The sequence below is a fragment of the Bactrocera dorsalis genome, chromosome 2 (assembly GCF_023373825.1).
Source record: "Bactrocera dorsalis isolate Fly_Bdor chromosome 2, ASM2337382v1, whole genome shotgun sequence".
Lineage (NCBI taxonomy): Eukaryota > Metazoa > Arthropoda > Insecta > Diptera > Tephritidae > Bactrocera > Bactrocera dorsalis.
This window is the reverse complement of record NC_064304.1, coordinates 6,116,606-6,136,768: the sequence shown is the minus strand read 5'-3', so window position 1 is coordinate 6,136,768 and position 20,163 is coordinate 6,116,606. Positions and strand designations below refer to the sequence as shown.

General features: G+C 37.4%; 1 protein-coding gene across 5 annotated transcripts in view; it reads right to left on the bottom strand.

The window, feature by feature from the left end:
- The window catches only part of LOC105227019 (polypyrimidine tract-binding protein 1), a 498,255-nt gene that overhangs the window by 393,120 nt on the left and 84,972 nt on the right, over nucleotides 1-20,163 (bottom strand). The window contains exon 4 of one of the 5 annotated variants that reach the window (XM_049450402.1): nucleotides 12,864-13,630. The exons of the other annotated variants lie outside the window; for them this stretch is intronic. The gene's annotated coding sequence lies outside the window, so the exon portion shown is untranslated. The remainder of the gene's footprint in view (nucleotides 1-12,863; nucleotides 13,631-20,163) is intronic. 5 annotated transcript variants of the gene reach the window in all.

Below are 20,163 nucleotides of genomic sequence, written 5' to 3'. Positions count from 1 at the left end.
ACGACCCATGGAGTACATATAAAGGATCAGCGTGACGAGCTGAGTCAATTTAGATATGTCAGTCTGTTTGTCCATCCGTCCTTTTGCCGTATATACAAGAACTAGTCCTCCTGTTTTAGAGTTATCAGTCTGAAATCGTCAATATCTGACCACTATGTCATATGGATGGCATACAAACTGAACAATCGGATTCATGTGTTTAAATGGAATTTTTTTTCATTCGCCGTGATATCTTCATTAAATTTGACATGGGTTCTTGTCTAAGCCAGCAATACAATCTCCGAAGAAATTGTTCAGATCGGACTTTCTTCATCTTTTGACGAGATATTTTCACCAACACAACGGTGCAATTTCCGAAGATATTTTTCAGATCGATTCATTATAGCATGTATGTATGTATGCAGGCGCCATGCAAATTGACCGATCCAAATCAAGTTCTTGAAGGAATATTTTATATTTCTGAAAGGTAAAGGTAAAGTCTTTGTAGCCGAAGTTAAAGAGTTTTCTTGTTGTATTCAAGCAAAGTGGTTAATACCAGTTCGCTATTCCATTCGTTACTCTCTAAAGTTCGGCGAATCGAAGACAGCGCTCTACAGTTGCTGTAAATTATAAGCGTTGCTCGTCAAGCGCATTTCGGTGCACCAGCGTAATATCACATTTGGATATAATAAGCACGGAAACATATGTTTTTATAATATGACTGTATGTGTCGATTACTTGCGAAAAACGTGCGCCGCCATTGCGATTGCTAGCTAATGACACAGATTACGGGACGCCCGAGCGACTGCCCTCCGCTCCATGGCTATCATCAACGCGTGGGTGTAGTAGATATTTTATTGAAAAAGTCCAGCATTAAATACACTAATAATATACGTGTATGCGTGTGTGTGTGGAACAGCAAAGGCAGACAGACCATATAGAGCGCGCTGCCATATGCAAATTGCCGGCAATTATTTTTCTGTCGCATGCAAAATAATCGACTTTGCATTTTATTGCAGTGAAATGTTATTGCATTTTGGTCGCTTTTTATACTCACTCGCATGTGTTGTTGTTGCATTTCAATTAATTGGTTACATTTGTCGGGCTGGCTGCTCGGCCTGCTGCCATTTGTTGCACTCAATGAGTTGGCAATACCGTTAAGCGTGAACATATTGTTGGCGGTGAGCAGACACGCTTATCATCATCAGCAAATCGGCGATACATTCTCATGTTTGCCCGACGCCACTGGAGGCAAGCGAGTGCCACTGTAGTGTGAATTCGGCGTAATAACGAATCGCTGCAACGAGTGGTGGGGGTGTGCGTGCATGGCAAATATCGGCTGAATAGGGGAGTAACGCTCGACGCCGATCATAATCGGGAAATATATGATTTTACAGTATTTTTTTAATTCACTAAAGTTAAATATTTTCAAAATAAATATTTTTATATTTTATTTTATTGCCGAAAATCCAACCGTCCCCCACCAAATGCCGCCGAATTCAGCAGTTGCTCGCCGCTGTGCATGTTTCTTTATTTGTCTGGCCGTCAGCTGCATGTCCGACTGCGCAGCTACGTCACCGACACCCGCAAGCGTTTAAGTTTACATTGCGCCCACGCACACACACGCAAGAAATGCAAATTTAATTTTTGAATTTTTGTCCAAATTTTATTACATTTTTATTTGCTCGTTTCCCACATCTTCAGACGTTAATATGCGTACACATACACATACTGATATGTACATATGTATGCCGGTTGAAAATAGTGTGGCCGAATTGGACAGATATGTGAAATTAATTGATAGCGACACAATGGCCGACAAATTAAACAAATAACTATGAACGCTTGGATACAAAATAAACGAAATAAAATGGAATTTAAAAATAGTTTCGTTTTAGCTTTTTATGGCTCATTGCGTCACTGTGGGATTCGCTTGAGCGGCCAGCAAGTGATTGACACTAAAGAGGTGCTAATAGCTGAATTAAAAACGCGATTTAAATTATACAAATGTGTTGATTCAAAACAATTACGATGAGTTGGGGAAAAGCAAAACAAAAACTAGTAAAAAGAACTAATAACATACATAAGTCCAGTAGTCTTCCGATGCTGTAGTCTTCCAATCTGAACAAATTCTTAGCGATATTTCAATTGGGAATTTATTCAGGATATAATGAGAAACTACAATTTCGTAAATGAGTAGAATATTGAACCTTAACAGCATATCTGCCTGAATAGCCTAAATAATGAGATTACCGAGGCATGACAATTAAGTAATGAGACTGATTCCATAAAAACCGTATATTTGAAAATTATTCTACAACTCTGCCATCCCCTTTAAAGTAGTCCTCTTTGGTAGCTATACAGCGATGACAGCGCGTTTTCGGTAACATTTCGAAACATTTCTGGAACGCTTCGGCTGGTATGTCCGCGAGTACCCTCGTCGCGGCCGCCTGGATGTCCGTAATCGACTCAAAATGGGTTCCTTTGACTTTTTGGAAACAAAAAAAGTCACAGGATAACATGTCAGGCGAATAAGGCGGCTGTTGCAACACGGCGATCCCTTTAGAGGCCAAGTACTGGGACACGCTGAAGGCGGTGTGGCACGGCACGTTGTCGTGATGAAAGCGCACCCTGTTGACGCGTTTTCGCAATCTTTCGAGTACTTGGCAATAGCAGACTTGATTCACAGTTCCCCAGTGGAACGAATTCTTTGTGGACGATTCCACGGCTATCAAAAAAAGGCAATAATCATCGTTTTCACCTTCGACTTCCTCAGGCGAGCTTTTTTCGGGCGGGGGGCGCGCGGAGACAACCATTGTGAGCTTTGGCACGACTAAGGGCACTATCACCATACACTCTTACAATTTTAGCGAAGGTACGTTTCCGAAGCTGTTTCGCCCAATCTGGCGCAAAATTTTATCGCGACGAGTTGCTCTTGATTTCGTTTTTCCATTTTCGTGACGAGTAGGGGTATGCGAATACAGTTCGATTCGAGTCGAATCGAATCCTTAGATTCGATTCGATATTCGAGTCAAATATCGAATATTTCGATGCAATGCAACTTCACATTCAACTGACAAGTGTCAGTTCGTCCCGCATGCAGGTTTTGACCACAACCACCTCGATACTTCCAGAGAGGCCAGTCCGCATGAGCAGGTTGGAGCGAACTTCAAGAGGTCCTGCACCACGTGGTATCAGAATTAAGTCTCCGGTCAAACCTCGTAGCCGAAACTACTACCAGTTGAACTTTCATACTGCCCTGGACTGGCATATACCATTCAGACAAGAAGCTCACCCTAATTCTCAGTTAAACGCCTACGCCGCATAATCAATTCACCCGCAAACGACAGTAACTGTTCGGCATTTCGACTAGTAGAGATCACAGCGCTAACTTCTAAACGTATGTACATCAGTCCAGCTAGTCCCCATACCACCTAGATCTCTAATGTTCGAGTATTTCCACGGATACAATTGTCAGAGCAGGCAGCTGACCAGGGTCTAAACCCCTCCACGAAAATTACTTTAATTATAGTCAGACCATAAGCAAAAAAATTAGTCCATATTTCCGTCCGGTTCTGTCGGTATAGCAAGGATTTATACTTGACTATTTACCAAATGTTTTTGAATTAAGATTCTTCAGAAGGTGACCCATGTATTTATATTTAGACGACTGTCATGAGAAGAAGAGGACAGCACCTCATGGAGGTTGTGCTAAATTTATATTAGTTCTATCCAGTGCGCAGTGCCCACAAGTCACGGTCGGTCAACCGGCGAGCGCTGATTGACCGTCACATCGCTCGGGAGTTCAACTGGTGTAAGTAACTAAGTGAAATTGGCGAATTGGCATACTACGTCAGCGGCAACAACAGCAGCAACCACACGCTGGAAGCAATTTTGAAAATTATTTTGATTTTAATGCCAACAACAACGCCGGCAATTGTCACAAATTGCGACAACTGAAGCAACAACGCAAGCAACGAGAGCACAAGCACGAAAGGCAATCAAAATGCAAAGTACAAAAAGCAAAAGCAACAAACAAAACAGACTGCATGAACTTTACGAAAAAAAAGCAAAATCAAAACAGAAAACAAACCGTTTGAAAGGCCTAGCAGCTGCCGGGAAGGAGGTGACAACAGAAGTAGCAACAACGGGGGCAGGCAGTGGGCACTCACACACACACACACACGAATACACGTCCGCGCATTATTGACATGCACAGGAGAGCCTACGGAGTAGACGTGGAATGCGAACGCAGACAGTTTATTTCGATTAAAGTCAATTGAAATAAATTTTCATCAAAAAGCCACGAAGCCACGAAGAGGTAGCGCGACCAGCTGCAACAGGCGAGCAGCAGATACGGGCGAGAGCGCGCGAAAATTAACCAGCCGGCGAAGCAGGCACACAAAAAGCAAAAAGAAGCAGCGGTGGCACTGTGCGCCGGCGGCAGACGAGCAAAGGTGTCAACTGACAACGGCGAACGCTTTTGCCACGAAATTTGTATATTTACTCGCACTTACTGATAACGCGCCGTCGGGGTCGCGCCAGTTTTATTGCGGGGAAAGGTGTCCGTTCAAGTGTACGCCAACGGAGTGGGGGAAAACAAATTGACAAACACTGCAACCGCCACTTAACACTTTAATCCCCTTAAAAATATGTTTTCCACGGTGCACAGTTGCCAGCAGCCGTAAAACATGAAAAACTAAAGTGGCTTGCGGAGGGGGAGCACCTATTCAATCACCGCTCGAGTGCTGTTGAAAACACTTGAAAACTGTTTTAAAATATTGTTTGCAATTATGGGTTTATGTTCAATCGAATGGCATTCGATATTACCATACACTAAGCTGATATACATTGGAAAGTGGAAACAGCATTTTATAAGTATGTAATTAACACCGTTAAAGCGATCCAATAACTATGAGGACCGCGCATAACACAGCTGCCATTATAACGGTATTTGATAATGTGTTTTTTGTAGCGTATTAAAATTTGTAACTTATTATACTTATATCTGCTGAATTAAATAAATGCTCGAGAATTTTTTTTTTTATTTACATTAAAATTCGCTTTTGTGAAAAACTTGTTGATTTTCATATTTAATAAAACAACATGAAAAATAATATATTTTTTATTTATTTATACAAAAGCCATTTACACATCTGATAAACACTGGTGTCAGCTTCTCTGTTCTGGACTAAATTTGAAAGATATAGCTCAAGTAGAGATGCTTACAAGCCTTAAGCTGCTGAAATGCATAGAAATATAAGGTCTACATATAAGAAATACATACATAGGCTGCTATATATATTTCTGGACTAGGCAACACTAAGTGTTGCCAGGTACAATCTGACATTTCCATTGGATAGTTTGACATTTTTTAGCATAACATCACTCAGAACGTTTTGTCATTTAATCGTGAATTGTTTTATTTACAGGGAATTAAAAAATTCATCTCGGCCAAAAAATGGAATTAACTCGTGAACATTTTCGTGCGATCATTTTTCACAACTTTCGACGTGAATTATCACGACAAGAGTGCATCGATGAACTAAAATCTTTGTATGGCTATGAAGCACCATCCTATAGCACTGTGAAAAACTGGTACAAGGAATTCAATCGTGGCCGACGCTCGCACAAAGACGAATTCCGTGAAGGTCGTCCAAAAACAGCCGTTGTGCCAGAAAACATCGATGCCGTACGTGAACTGAGAATGCAAGACCGTCATGTAACATACCTTCAGATAGAGGCATGCCTATGCATTTCTCCCACCAGCATACATTCGATATTGCATGAACACCTGGCCGTAAAGAAGGTTTGTTCTCGTTGGATCCCGCACAATTTGACAATCGCTTAAAAAAAGGCTCGTGTGGATTGGTGTAAAGAAATGCTGAAAAAATACGATCGCGGTGCTTCAAAAGACGTTTATAAGATCGTCACAGGTGACGAATCATGGATCTATGCGTATGAGCCCCAAACAAAACAGCAATCGACCGTGTGGGTCTTCCAAGACGAGCCAAATCCAACGAAAAAAAACCATTTTCGTTGATAAATATGCCTATTTTCATTATTAGACCAGAAATATATATAGCAGCCCTCGTATATTATTTTTGCATAAGCATAATATCTTTTTCCCAAGCTATTCTTGAGACGAATATTGCACTACTAAAATCATTAGCTATACAAAGAAACAGGTAGTAATCAGTTGGTGTCAGGTTCTTACTATAAGTGGATACATAAAAATGTCCCAACCAAGCTCTGGAAGCTTCTAACAAGTCACTGGCTTTGTCTCTATGGAAAAAATTCCTTTCCTTTAGGGCACTTTTGCGAGTTGGCTTACTCCAAATGATTCAATTTTTGACAGTAAATGTAAAAATTTAAAGTTTGACCGTAAGAGAACAGCTCATAGTAGGTGATTCCTTGCAATTCCCACCAAACACCCAGTAAACACTTTCTGACCGTAAAAACTGGCTACCACTACCATTTGCAGTTGAAGTTCTAGTAAGTGTCTTAGTTATAATCAGCAGTAACCAACGCTACAGAAAAGGATCGACTTTGTTGGATTTAGCAGTACACTATTCCGTATTCGGTTCACGGGGTTTTTTGTGACATGTGACACCCAGACATCGAGCTTTATATGCACAGACTTATTTAAACGATTCCTAACGGTTGTGTGTAAGTAAGTACACGATAAGACAATAGATTTCAAGAAGCTGAGAATGTACATGTACGAAGAATGTATACGAAGGCCGTTGGTTTGGTTTGTGGCCGGTGGAATCATCGTTTCCATTTCTTCAAAAATAATGAGAACGTAACCGTCAATGGCAACCGTTATCGCGCCATCGTAGCCGACTATTTGAGGCCTGAAATTGAAGCTCGTGACCTCGGCGACATTTGATTTCAACAAGACACATCGCATTAAAGAGAGTGTTGAGAGAATACTTCGGTGAGGAGATAATCTCACGTTTTGGGATGGTCGATTGGTCCCAAGAACGGATGATAACACACCGTTAGACTTTTTCTTGTAGGGATATATAAAGTCTAGGATCTAAGCGGACAATCCCACTTCGATGGAGGCCAGTTACCACTCGAAATGCTCGATCGAGTCATCGAAAATTGGACTCAACGGATGGATCATCTGAGACGTAGCCGTGGCCAACATTTAAAAGAGATAACCTTCAAAAAATAAAGACCAAAAAATTTTCTTTCGAATGATAATAAATGTTCGCCATTAAATTTGAAGTTTATGGGTTTTATAAAAGTTAGGAACATCGAAACGGATCAATGATAGTCATCGACTAGTTGCTGCCAGAAACGCGGTCAATTGATCTATGAAGCTGTGAGTTGTCAGGTATCCAAAATCTATGAAATTATGGTCATGTAATACAGATATTTTACCTGGTTGAGGACTATCGTATAAAAGACAGACAGACACAGAGTAAATGATCCAAGAATAACTCCATGTTATTACCGAAATAATCTGTTGAACTGCAACGTAACACTACACTTAAGCTCAAACTTTAATTGATAGGTAAGATAGCTTTATCTAAAATCGCGATCGGTGATGGTGTAAAATTTGCGTTTGTAAATTGTAACAAAAGCTAAGAAAAACGCGCGTAAAGTGATGTAAGTTTAATATTAAAAAAATTGGCACATCAATATGAATCTTCACAGCGAATCTGCCGTAAACCGAAACCTATAGCACCGTCAATTTCGCAACATCTGCAGGAAAAAAGTGAAATTTAATGAGCAAGCAAGCTTCGGATAAAAACAGACACACTACGCTCTCGAGCACACCTACATAGATACATGGCTTTAATTCAGTACACAAAGAGTTGAGGAATCCAAAAAATCTTCAGCTGTTGCCTTGGTAATAAAACCACAACAGCTGTCGCTTGAAACTACACTCTAAAGATGCCAAATATTTTCATGTGGCAAAAAAGACAACGTAACTGTATAGTTGGCTTACACAAGGCAAGTGGCAAATGACGCGCAAAAAATCAAGCAAAAATGGACGAAGAGGCACGCAAATTATGCTGGATAAACAGAGTTAACAACTTACATATAATATACAGGGTAGGCCATTTAAAGTTGACCCATCTGGCAACGCTGTAACTTTTAACAGCGCTGACAAATCGGCTAATGTCATACCGCGTTAGAAGCGTCATTCGAAGACAATTTATACCATGGAACAGTACACTCCAAAAGAACGCGCTGAAATTGTTCAGCTTTATATTCAAAATAACTTTTAAATTGTGTTAACTCAACGTGCGTTTCGCAAAAAAAATAAAGTGAAAAGTGCTCCAGTTAAGAACACAATTAAGTCTTTATACGCAAAATTTGTGAACACCGGTAATCTCAGTAATGCCAGTCATGCATCCAGACAACGCACAAGACGTTCTGATGAAAATATCGAAGCTGTACGAGCCAGTATTGAGGAGACTCCATCGACATCGAGTTATCGCCGCTCTCAGGAATTAGACATCTCTCGCACCACTCTCCGACGCATAATTCATAAAGATTTGAAGATGTTTCCATATAAAATTCAAATGGCACAAAAACTAAACCCAGCTGATTATCCGCGACGCCTTAATTTTGGCAAATGGGCCATCGAAATGGCTGAAAACGAACTTGACTTTTGGCGAAAACTCATCATGTCAGACGAGGCACATTTCTCGTTGAATGGAGGCGTAAACAAGCAAAATTGCCGATTTTATGCCACCGAAAATCCTCAATTAATTGAAGAACAGCCTCTTTACGACCAAAAAGTAACAGTTTGGTGCGGTGTTTGCGCGAATATGATCATCGGACCGTATTTTTTCGAAGACGATGATGGAGCCACGACAACAGTCAATGGTGAGCGTTATCGAGCCATGATAACGGATTTTGTGATACCCATTATTCGCGAAAATGACATGGATAACTTCTGGTTTCAACAGGACGGGGCTACATGCCATACAGCTCGACCAACAATCAATTTATTGCGACCATTTTTCCCCGGGCGATTGATATCGAAAAATGGTGATGTTGACTGGCCACCGAGATCACCAGATTTGACGCCACCAGACTTTTATTTGTGGGGTTATTTGAAATCCAAGGTATACGCTAATAAGCCAAAGACCTTAGCTCAACTGAAAGCCAACATTCGACGTGAAACAGCCGCCATATCATCCGAAACATTGGCCAAAGTCATGGAAAATGTCGAAAAAAGAGTGCATTTAGCTGTCAAAGCTAAAGGTGCCCATTTACGCGATCTAATTTTTAAATATTAGCTGAAACAAATCCCCTTGGATCAAAATAAATTATTTTTGAAATGAACAAAAAACATTGTTTTCTTTTGTTCTTTTTTTTAGAAACAAATGGGTCAACTTTAAATGGCCTACCCTGTAGTTACTATTAAGGTGGTTCGTTTTTGTATGGGAACGTCAGTTTTATTGGACATAATGTTTTGTAATTATTTTAGTATTATAATGCTGGAAAGATGTGCTTTGCTGAAAAATGTACGCTATGTATACATTCAAAACTGTAAATAAGGACACCCCTAATAAACGAATTTGTGTAAGCCGAAGCAAAAACGACTAAATCGCGCGGCAGAAACAGCCAATTGTGGCTGCCACTTATTTGTTTCGCTAGCGAATTATGATTTGTCTGTCTTACCACCCATCCGCCGCACTCCAACGCCCCCAAAAAGCAGCAACACGACTGTGCCAGTAAAATCAAACTGTTGCTACAGGATTTCCCCAACAAGTAAACTTGAACAATAGAAAGAGCTCAAAGAAAAAACGCAAACTGCCTTACGCATGAACAAATTTAATTTAGAAGGCATTTCGATGCCGCCGATGACAATGTCGCCGGTAGAGCTGAGCACGCACGAATGTCCTTCAGACACACTCACTCACATACATATACATATGTATAATACATGGAGGCATGTTGCTCGACAGCTGGCTGTTGGACAACGCTCTGGAGCCGGGTGTGAGAATGCTTATTGTTTGCTTGAAATTGCCGAAATGCGCGGAATGTGGCGTGATGCGGGTGGAAGGGGTAGTTGCTCTCCCTAAAAAGTGGTGCAGTCAAAATTACTGTTATTAAATAATGCCTTTGCGTAAATACTTAACAAAAGCCAACTTTTTTGTTATTATCAAGATGAAATTAAAAAAGTGGATATTAAGAATAATGTTCACAAGGAATCAGGCAGCGATTAAAGGTATTGAAGCGTACGTCGAAATTGCTATAAATTCGCTTTTGTGAACATGTCATAATGAAAATAAATCAAATTGCCTGCTTTTTGTTTGTGTATTAAAAAATACTTGGAGAAAGTTCAGAAGCTTGTGAAGTAACTGGAAAAAGCATAAAATGTTATTAAGATTAGCACTGACAAGTAATTACATTGACTTTTTCTCATAATAATATTGCACTTATATCTTTACCTGATTCCTGGTTGATATTCTCATGGATATAGCATAGAAATCGAACGATCTTTAATAGTATTAAAGAAAAGGGAATATAATATGCATTGAGCTTTGAGGTTGATCGATCTCAAAAGAATATTTGGCATTTATATAAATGGTACTAATCGGTTCTGGGATCAATCATCCACATATTAAGTACACAAGTAACGTTTCCTTAAGGTTTATTAAACATGCTATTTTAGTTTCGAAAATGGCAGCTCTTCTTTTACGAAAACAAAGTAATCCAGTGTGAGACAAGGTGGGAACTACAGACCTGATAATGTTTAAGAGTGGTTAAGAGTAGGGTAATCTGGGCTGTTTTTTGACATTTTTTTTCATAGAAATTTTTATTCTACAATCGAACTTTTTTCACATATCATGAGGTATATCGTGGAGTGTGTAAACAAAATTTTTCGGAATTTTTTGATGACATGTGTCGGAGAAATGGCTGGGTGAATGAGATGCGTTTTTTCACTGGCGGACACTCAAATGCTTGGATCATCTGAAACACAAAAACTCAATTTATTCTTAAAATATACGTAAATGGTATCGTCCCTACTAGAATCATGAAAAAATGTTGATAAATAAAAAAGTAATTAACGTTTTTTTTTAATTTTTTTCCATGTTTTTTACATAAATTTTGTCATAACATTGTCAATAATTTATAAAAAATTATGAATCAAGTAGGGACGATAGCTAGGCGTTTTGTGAACAGTTAAAAGAAAAAATTAAACAAATCGGTTCAGTAGTTCGAAATGAAACATGTCCGCCAGTTTAAAAAGTGTGTTTTGAGAAAAAGTTTGAGTTGTGCACTACGAGCCCTCCGAACATCGAGCGGTATTATTATTTTTGGGCTTTTTACGAAGCCTTCATATGGTTAAATAGGTTTCTATATTAATTCTAAAGGTATAAGGGAACAGAAAATGCAAAAAAAAAAAATTATTTTTAATATTACGCTACTGACCCCTTAAAACAATAAAAAAAGACTTATTCTAGCTATACGAACTATATTTATTGAGAGATCCCTTTAAATCTAATTGTTGAAGAGTTAAACCCTTTCTAACCTTTTTTTAACAATTCCTACAAGATTGGCTCTTGTTTAAAAAACATGTCGCCCGTTTTACATTTACACAGAGAACATGTAGAAAGGTAGGTTTCTGAACGTCTTAAGAGCAAAAACGTATTTTTGTGTGAGATTTTTTGTGTGTGATAAAGATTATGTACATTTAGACAATTTAATGTCCTTCAATAATGGGTAATTCAATTCATTCATTCCTTCCTTGAACCAGGAAGAAGATTTTTCTGCTTGAAATTATCTTAAATCCAAAATAATTTGTAATTATATTAGATGAATACAGGAAGATCGAGGAACTACTCAAAATTTTGATTTTTGACAAAATGGGGGTCTAGCAGAAAAAAAGTAGTTTTTGTGAAAAATTTAACTCAAAATTATTATTTAATCGTTTTTCTTCATTACATGACAATTATTACAAAGAAGGTCGGGTGAAAATTTCAATTCGATTGATTTAAACCTTTTGAAGAAATTTTCTTCTTTCGAAAAAATGCGTTTAAGCGTATTGGTTCCCGAACAATTCAACTAAGCTGGAACATTCTCACAATACGCTTACATACATCTCCGAAACTACTTGCCAGATCAATTTCAAATTTTTGCCGAATATTTTCATACAGATCTACTTTCGAGACGTCCAAAAACAAACTTATTTTATTTTATAAAGCAGAGAATATTCACCTTAACTTAATTGCCAGAAAACAAACACCCTTTTTACTTTCACTAACCGGCTGAATTTGTTTCAAACCAATGAGGAAATGTTCCTAGAAAGACTCCACAATTTTACCGGAATAATATGAACTATAATCTTTACAAACAGAGCAACAAACCGAAGCGAAGACTTTAATCGATAGGTATACTCGTATATGTAGCTTTTTCCAAAATCGCGATCTCTGATCGTATCAAATTTGCTTCCAGCAAGCATTAAGCCGCTCAGATAAAAGTAAACCTCATCGGAGAAGATGACTTTCTTAAAGAAAATCGTTTTCGTTTTCCAGCTGTTCCAAAGCAAAATCAGCAAATCCATGACGTTTACGGTGGTCTCGTGGTCAAGTGAGAACTATATTATACGGATGCAAGCACAGCAAATTTTAGATGGTTTTACAAATGAACTTCTTTCGTTTAACGCATTTCCATTTCCAGTGACGATATGCTCTTTTGAAATAAAATTGAACGCCGTATCATTTTTTTTTTCACTTTTAGATATACATATACATATGTACATATGTGACATGATTTTGAAATTGGGAGAACATATTAGATATAAAATGTACAAACATAAACATAGTATAATATTTTATTGTTCGGTTGAATTGTTGTCTGAATATTTTATAGATCTGCTGTTGTTTTATTTAAGAAGTATTACTTACCCGAACTTAAAAAGAACAGCACATGTGTTGTCCTCCGATCACAGCTCTTTTTGTGTTGCCTAATTTTTCTACTTTTTTTGTATCTATATTTAGGTCTAAATATGTCGAACTACAACAATGTAGTAACAACACTTTTTATTCACTTTTTGCTGCGTCTGCTGACGTCTATAAAACGTTGCACAAAACAACAAAATCAAAGGCGCATATGAAATTAAAATTCTTTCAATTCTTGCGAATTTTTATTATTTTTGAATTCTAATTTTGAAAAGTAAAAAATTTTTGCACCTCAACACTTCGAATTTGGGACATAAATTACTTTTTTAATTGCATCTTTTCAAATACGCTATGGCTTGTAGAAAAATACGGTTGCCACTTTATAAATAAAACATAGAACTGAAGCAAAACAAAAACAACAAGACGCGTATGGCGTTTGTGCACAATTGAAGATGAAATTAGGCGTCAACGAAATTAAATAAAATGACTTGCGGCGGCATCAGCTTTAATCGTTTGTGATCTGATATGATTTTCCGAGGATATTATTTTTCGTATTCTTTAAGGTTTTTTTTTTTTATTTTTTAATAATTTTTAATACATTTTTTTATTTTATTTTAACTTTTTTGTTGTTTTCTGTGCTGATTAGCTGCAAAAATATGCAAATACTTTTTATTTTGAATATTTATGCCTTTCAAAATCTTCAAAAATAATTAACTTTACATGGTTTTTACAAAAACTTGTATGCGCTGTTGTTGCGAATGCGAATGTCAGGCCTGGAAAAATCGAAAAAGAAAAAATATTTCCCATGTCAATGCAATTGGCAGAATCAGTGGAGATTTTAATACTTGTTTATTTGGTTAATTAGCCGCCAAGTGGCAGGCTACGAAACGAATTAGTGAGGGGTTAAGCTTTTCGTGTTGCTGTTGTTGTTGGTTTAATGTGTAGAAGCGCACCGACTTACGAGTGCAGGAAAAAGGGCGATCCAAACAAAGCGCAATGAAGATTAGAGATAGCAAATATTAGAGTTAGCGGACTAAGGACTTAGATAATGAGAGAGAGAAAGAGAGCGAGAGAGTGAAAAAGTGTAAAAGTTATATTTGAATGCTGTAAAGACATTTTCGTTTTTTAAGAGTTTTTTTTGGAAAAGAAGATTTAATAAAAGTAGAAACAAACACAAAATAATGCGTGACACACAAGTAGCCAGAACGTATAACAGAAAATAAGTAGGAAGCGCATGAACTGTGTGTGAGTGGAGGGCAAATGGTGATGGGTGGGTGGTTTACGGCGGTGCCGTGGAGCCACAAGACGCACATTTTTAAGCACACTATATCATTACGGGCTTTCGTAGGTGTCAGTGGGAGAGGAAACAGGCAGTAAAACATTTAGATGCATTAAAAGAGATTTCGAAATGTTTAAATTCAAATGGTTTCGGTTTTAGGTGTGTATATTTTTATTGGTGGTGGATGAGTGCAGTCTACAAATGATGTGTTTACTGGGTATTTACGAGTGTTTTTAGTATTTTATTTTTGGTCAACACGAACTCAGCTCGTTGTATGACAGATTTTATATGGAAAAATTGGATACGTTATAGATGAGCGCTAAGAAATGATGAGCAGCCATGAATTGATAGGAAACATTTTTATTTTATTAGTTTTTTTTTCATATAGAGTATACAAAAACGAGTGTACAAAACGTTAAATAAATATGAGAACGAGAGTATTCACACAACAACAGGCGCATAAAAGGAAGAAAATTTAAGAAAATTATTTCAATACATATTTATATATAGTACATACAGTAAAGTTAATTCAGAAGAACATACATACAAACATACATATGTGTATGTAATAACAAACGGCAAACGCTAAACTACAAAAATGTTGAAGTAAAATTATGGCAACGTGTGTGGTATATAAACATTAGAAATATTAAAGTTAATAAGTTAAACGTATGAATCGCGAAAATCCCGGCTGAAAGAGAAAGATATCAGCAGTTGAGTGTAGAGAATGAAGAGCAAGGAAGTAATATTTACAGAACATACTTTGATTTACAGCTGCTTATGACGCTTTTAATTCACGGTTATTAATCAATCTGCCGCGGCGTAGTAAATAAGGTTAAATAGCAAAAAGAACATATGTACACTGAAAACATAAATTATTTTTTTCTATGAAATTCATTTTTCAAAAATCATAAAACTTATTACGATGTAAACAAATGGCGTTGAAATCTTAAAATGGGAAATCCACTAACACCATATGCCAGTATATTATCCAAAACCATAAAAAAAAGTATTGGAGTCACTAACAAATCTGCCTTTGAAACATTCATGGCAACATTTTTGTGTGATTCAAGTAGAGATACTTTTTTCAATAGCTTTTTTTCGACAAATCACGCGTAAGTCGTGTCAAGCTGTCATATTATTTTTGTTCAGAATTATTTGACATTTCACCATGGAAAGTCGGTCGCAGTAATTCGGACTTACGTATGGAAAGACTTGTTGCATTTCACGTTGATATCTTAAATTGAAAAAGTACAAAACACAGCTTTTGCAAGAACTAAAGCCGCTCGACCGTACCAAGCTACAATGCTTGATTCTATGAGCTCTTGAAAAATTCCAAGAAGATCCGAAGTTTTCGAACCAATTTTGTTCAGCGATGAGACTCATTTCTGGCTCGATGGCTATGTAAACAAACAAAATTATTGCATTTGGGATGATGAGCAACCTGAAGAGATTCAAAGCAGCCATTTCATCTAGAAAAAACAATGGTTTGAAATGGTTTGAGGACTGGTGGAATCATCAGTTCACATTTCTTCAAAAATGATGCCTGTGAGAACATAACCGTCAATGGCGACCGTTATCACGGCATAATAACCGACTATTTGATACCTGAAATTGAAGCTCGAAATCGTCGACATTTCGTTCCAACAAGACGGCGCCGTTTCCCACACATCGCATCAATCAAAGGATTTATTTGAGAGAACACTTCGATGAGCAAATAATTTCTCGTTTTGGACCGGTCGATAGACGACCAAAATCGTGTGATATTACACCGTTAGAATTTTTCCTGTTGGAATATGTTAAATCTTAAGTCTTTGCGGACAATACTGCTTCGATTCAGACCTTGGAGCAAAGCATCACGTGTCTCATTTGCTAGTTACCAGTCGAAAGGCTCGAACGACTCAACGAAAATTGGACTCAACGGAAAAACCATCCATAATCTTCAAAAAATAAATGTCAAAGAAAGTTCTTTCGAATGATAATAAACATTCCCCATTGAAGTTTCGGTGTTTTTTTTTAAGTAATGTGCTAATATTGGTACAAGGTGAACTACATGAAACTGCTGAGTGATTATTAACAGCTTTTTTAAAAACCAGTATCTATCACCTTCTTGTCTTTACACGACTTTCTGGAAGTAATTCTCATGAAGATCTTTCGGTCAGATTTGAAAATCTTCGTGATAACAAGACAGAAGTTTTAATAGTTACAAAAAACGGCCAGGAAAACTACTTTTCGTTAATAGAAATTCACTTTCATATACATTTTTTGTGGCAGGAGTACGTTCGCAACAAGTCTGTTATCGAATCAGAAGGCTTAGATAATGTCAAATGAATCCATCTTTGAATTTTTACTTTTAATTTCATTGGCGTAATCTTCATGTAGCTATTATGTCGTAGCAGCAGCAGTAAAAACAGCTTTAAATCGTTTTCCAGCTGTTTACTGGAAGGTAGAAAAAGAAAGTATTGATTTTTTTAAAGAAATTGAAGTTGTGACGTTGGAATTTTTAACTGAAAAATCGTTTTTTTTTATCTAAGACCAAACCAGGTTTCATTTTTATAATTTTAGAAAAGAAGAAAAGTTTTCAGCATATTTCGTGAAAGAAAAAAATTGTTTGTATAAGATAAAAATAAAAACAAGTAAGGAAGGGCTAAGTTCGGGTGTCACCGAACATTTTATACTCTCGCATGATAAAGTGATAATCGAGATTTCATTATCCGTCATTTACATATTTTCTTATTTTGCTGTAAAATTAATTAGAATTAAATTCTAAGAGAAGATTTTCGGTGAAAAAATAGGTTAGGTTAGGTTAGGCACTGAGTTCTTCGTGTTCGATATCAGGGACCTTGAAAAGTTATAGTCCGATCACGACAATTTTTCCACAAGGGATACCTCAGCTCAAATACCGTATTTGTGTAAAGTTTTATTCCGCTATCATCATTTGTTCCTAATGTGTATATTATAAAGAGAAGGCATCAGATGGAATTCAAAATAGCGTTATATTGGAAGAAAGCGTGGTTGTGAACCGATTTCACCCATATGGTATGGTATGGTGTATGTCATCAGGGTGTTAAGGAAATATTATATACCGAATTTCATTGAAATCGGTCGAGTAGTTCCTGAGATATGGTTTTTGGTCCATAAGTGGGCGACGCCACGCCCATTTTCAATTTTTAAAAAAAGCCTGGGTACAGCTTCCTTCTGCCATTCCTTCCGTAAAATTTTGTGTTTCTGACGTTTTTTGTTAGTCGGTTAACGCACTTTTAGTGATTTTCAACATAACCTTTGTATGGGAGGTGGGCGTGGTTATTATCCGATTTCTTCCATTTTTGAACTGTATATGGAGGTGCCTGAAGGAAACGATTTTGTAGAGTTTGGTTGACATAGCTATAGTAGTTTCCGAGATATGTACAAAAAACTTTTTAGGGGGCGGGGCCACGCCCACTTTTCCAAAAAAATTACGTCCAAATATGCCCCTCCCTAATGTGATCCTTTGTGCCAAATTTCATTTTAATATCTTTATTTATGGCTTAGTTATGACACTTTATAGGTTTTCGGTTTCCGCCATTTTGTGGGCGTGGCAGTGGGCCGATTTTGCCCATCTTCGAACTTAACCTTCTTATGGAGCCAAGAAATACGTGTTCCAAGTTTCATCATGATATCTCAATTTTTACTCAAGTTACAGCTTGCACGGACGGACGGACGGACGGACGGACGGACAGACAGACATCCGGATTTCAACTCTACTCGTCACCCTGATCACTTTGGTATATATAACCCTATATCTGACTCTTTTAGTTTTAGGACTTACAAACAACCGTTATGTGAACAAAACTATAATACTCTCCTTAGCAACTTTGTTGCGAGAGTATAAAAATAAATACTTATATGTATTTAAGACCAAAAAAGATTTATCTTTTTGAAGGTAAGTTTTCACCAAATTTCGTGCAAGCAAATAATTTGTTTTACAAGATTAAAATAAAAAACCCCAAAATAAATTTTTTTCAATAAATTTTGAGGTTATGTGAAAAAAGTATATATACAACAGTCGTAGATCTTTTCGTTACCTACAACATTGCAATATCACATTTTTCTATAGAGATCGTAGTTTCCAGTAAATCGAGATAGACTGTTTCTAACCCTTAAAAATTCAAAAACGTCTCGCCCCCTTCCTTTTCCGAAGCACAGTTCAGCCGAAAAATATTTTTATTTAATTATCTACTCTGTTCTATTAATATTTTCGAATTTTGAACCTAACCGATTTGTCGGAAAAGTGAAATGTTCACTAATTAAGTGGCATTAGTAAAGTATTTACGATTTAAATAGGAGAATTAAGTCGTGCAATTGGTCACAGAGGAGCTGAAAAATTAATGACTTATGTTTCAATTAATGCACAAAATTATTATTCCGAGCTTTTTCTTTGTAACTTCAGCAGCGAATGTGCGATGAATTACTGTTGCAAGTGTGGCAAATCGTTAAATTAATGAATAATTTAGCAGGTTAATGGAACAATAAAATGTTGACGCATTAATCACATTGCAATTGAGCCACCACACAGCGCGCAGGCAAACAAAAAAACTGTTATTTAGTTGTAAATATATTTTTTTAATTGAAAACATTTCTTTATAACCTTTTTAATCGTCAACTTTTTCTCTTAATTCTTGCGCTTTATATGTTTCAATTGCTTCGCTCATATTTTATTGAAGGCCGGCTTATCGCTGAAAATTATAATTCCACCATAATTACTGGTGAGCCCTTTTTTGTTTGAGCGATTCGGCGCTTCAATGTAAAAACTGAAAGCTCAAAGCCCGCATTTGAACAATAATACTTAACGGTAAATGAAATACAGCGCACGACTGAATTAATAATGAAACTCTTTGTTGTATGGCCACAACTACACACACGCGGCACACATTAACATGCAATACGTCCGTACATGGCGCGCACTATTTTCTGACACTTCGGTGACACCTTGTTGACAAAACAGCTGTGGCCGCTAACGGAGCAATCAACACCAATCAACGGTTATAATCAACGCTAACAGCGATATGTGCCCCACTATATTGAAACTGACGCCGCACCGCCCCAACTAAAACGCCTGACGTCCCACCAGCAACAGCGACGGAGGCAGAGCAGCAAATCACGCCAATTAAGCCGCACAAAACGCTCAGCACCCAATGAAATCGCTCTTTATGTGTCACAAACTGAATGGGAATACGCTGAAATTAACGAATAATGGCAGTGAAGCACGCCACACACACACATGCACTCGGCGCTGACACACAATTCTAAATTATGCAGATTAATGAGTGACACACACACACGCACGCATGCGAATACTGAGGAGTAAATTTTAAATGAATTAATGTACAAATTGTTTATTTTAAAAATCATTTATTCGCTGACTTGGCAGGAATAAGCGCGCACACGCATGTTGCTTGGTGTTGGTGTGCGTGTGGTGCGGCGCGTAAAAGCCATGCAAGGCAGCGCAGCCGCCGCAAATGCAGTGGAAGCATAATTTTTCATCACCTCGGCTAATTACATGCCAAAACCGAAACCGAATAGTCAACAGGCAGCTGGCAGGAAGCAGCCTACACGATACGAGGGTCACCCAAAAAGTTTATCGGTTTGAGCTTTACAATGTGGGAATCGAAAAGCCAATTTAAGCAAGAAAAATAAATTATTTTTTCTTTTATATGATTACTTTTTAAAAGAAATTTCGAAAAAAATAAAACAGTTACTTTTAAAAATTTGGTATTTTATTAGATAAAAATTAGAATATTATTCCAAAATATATAATTCTTCAAAAATTTGTTCCCATATCCATAGGTTACATAATCTACACTGACTACCCACGTAATACACTCATTCAAACCAAACAAACTTTACGTGAAAACCCGCAAGTCTGTGTGTGCATATGTATATGTATGTACATATGTATGTATGTAAATGCGTTTGCGTTCTTCGCATCGTCAGCGCTGAGTTATGGAGTGCCACAACTTTTCACCGCATAATTTCGGTGAAAATTAC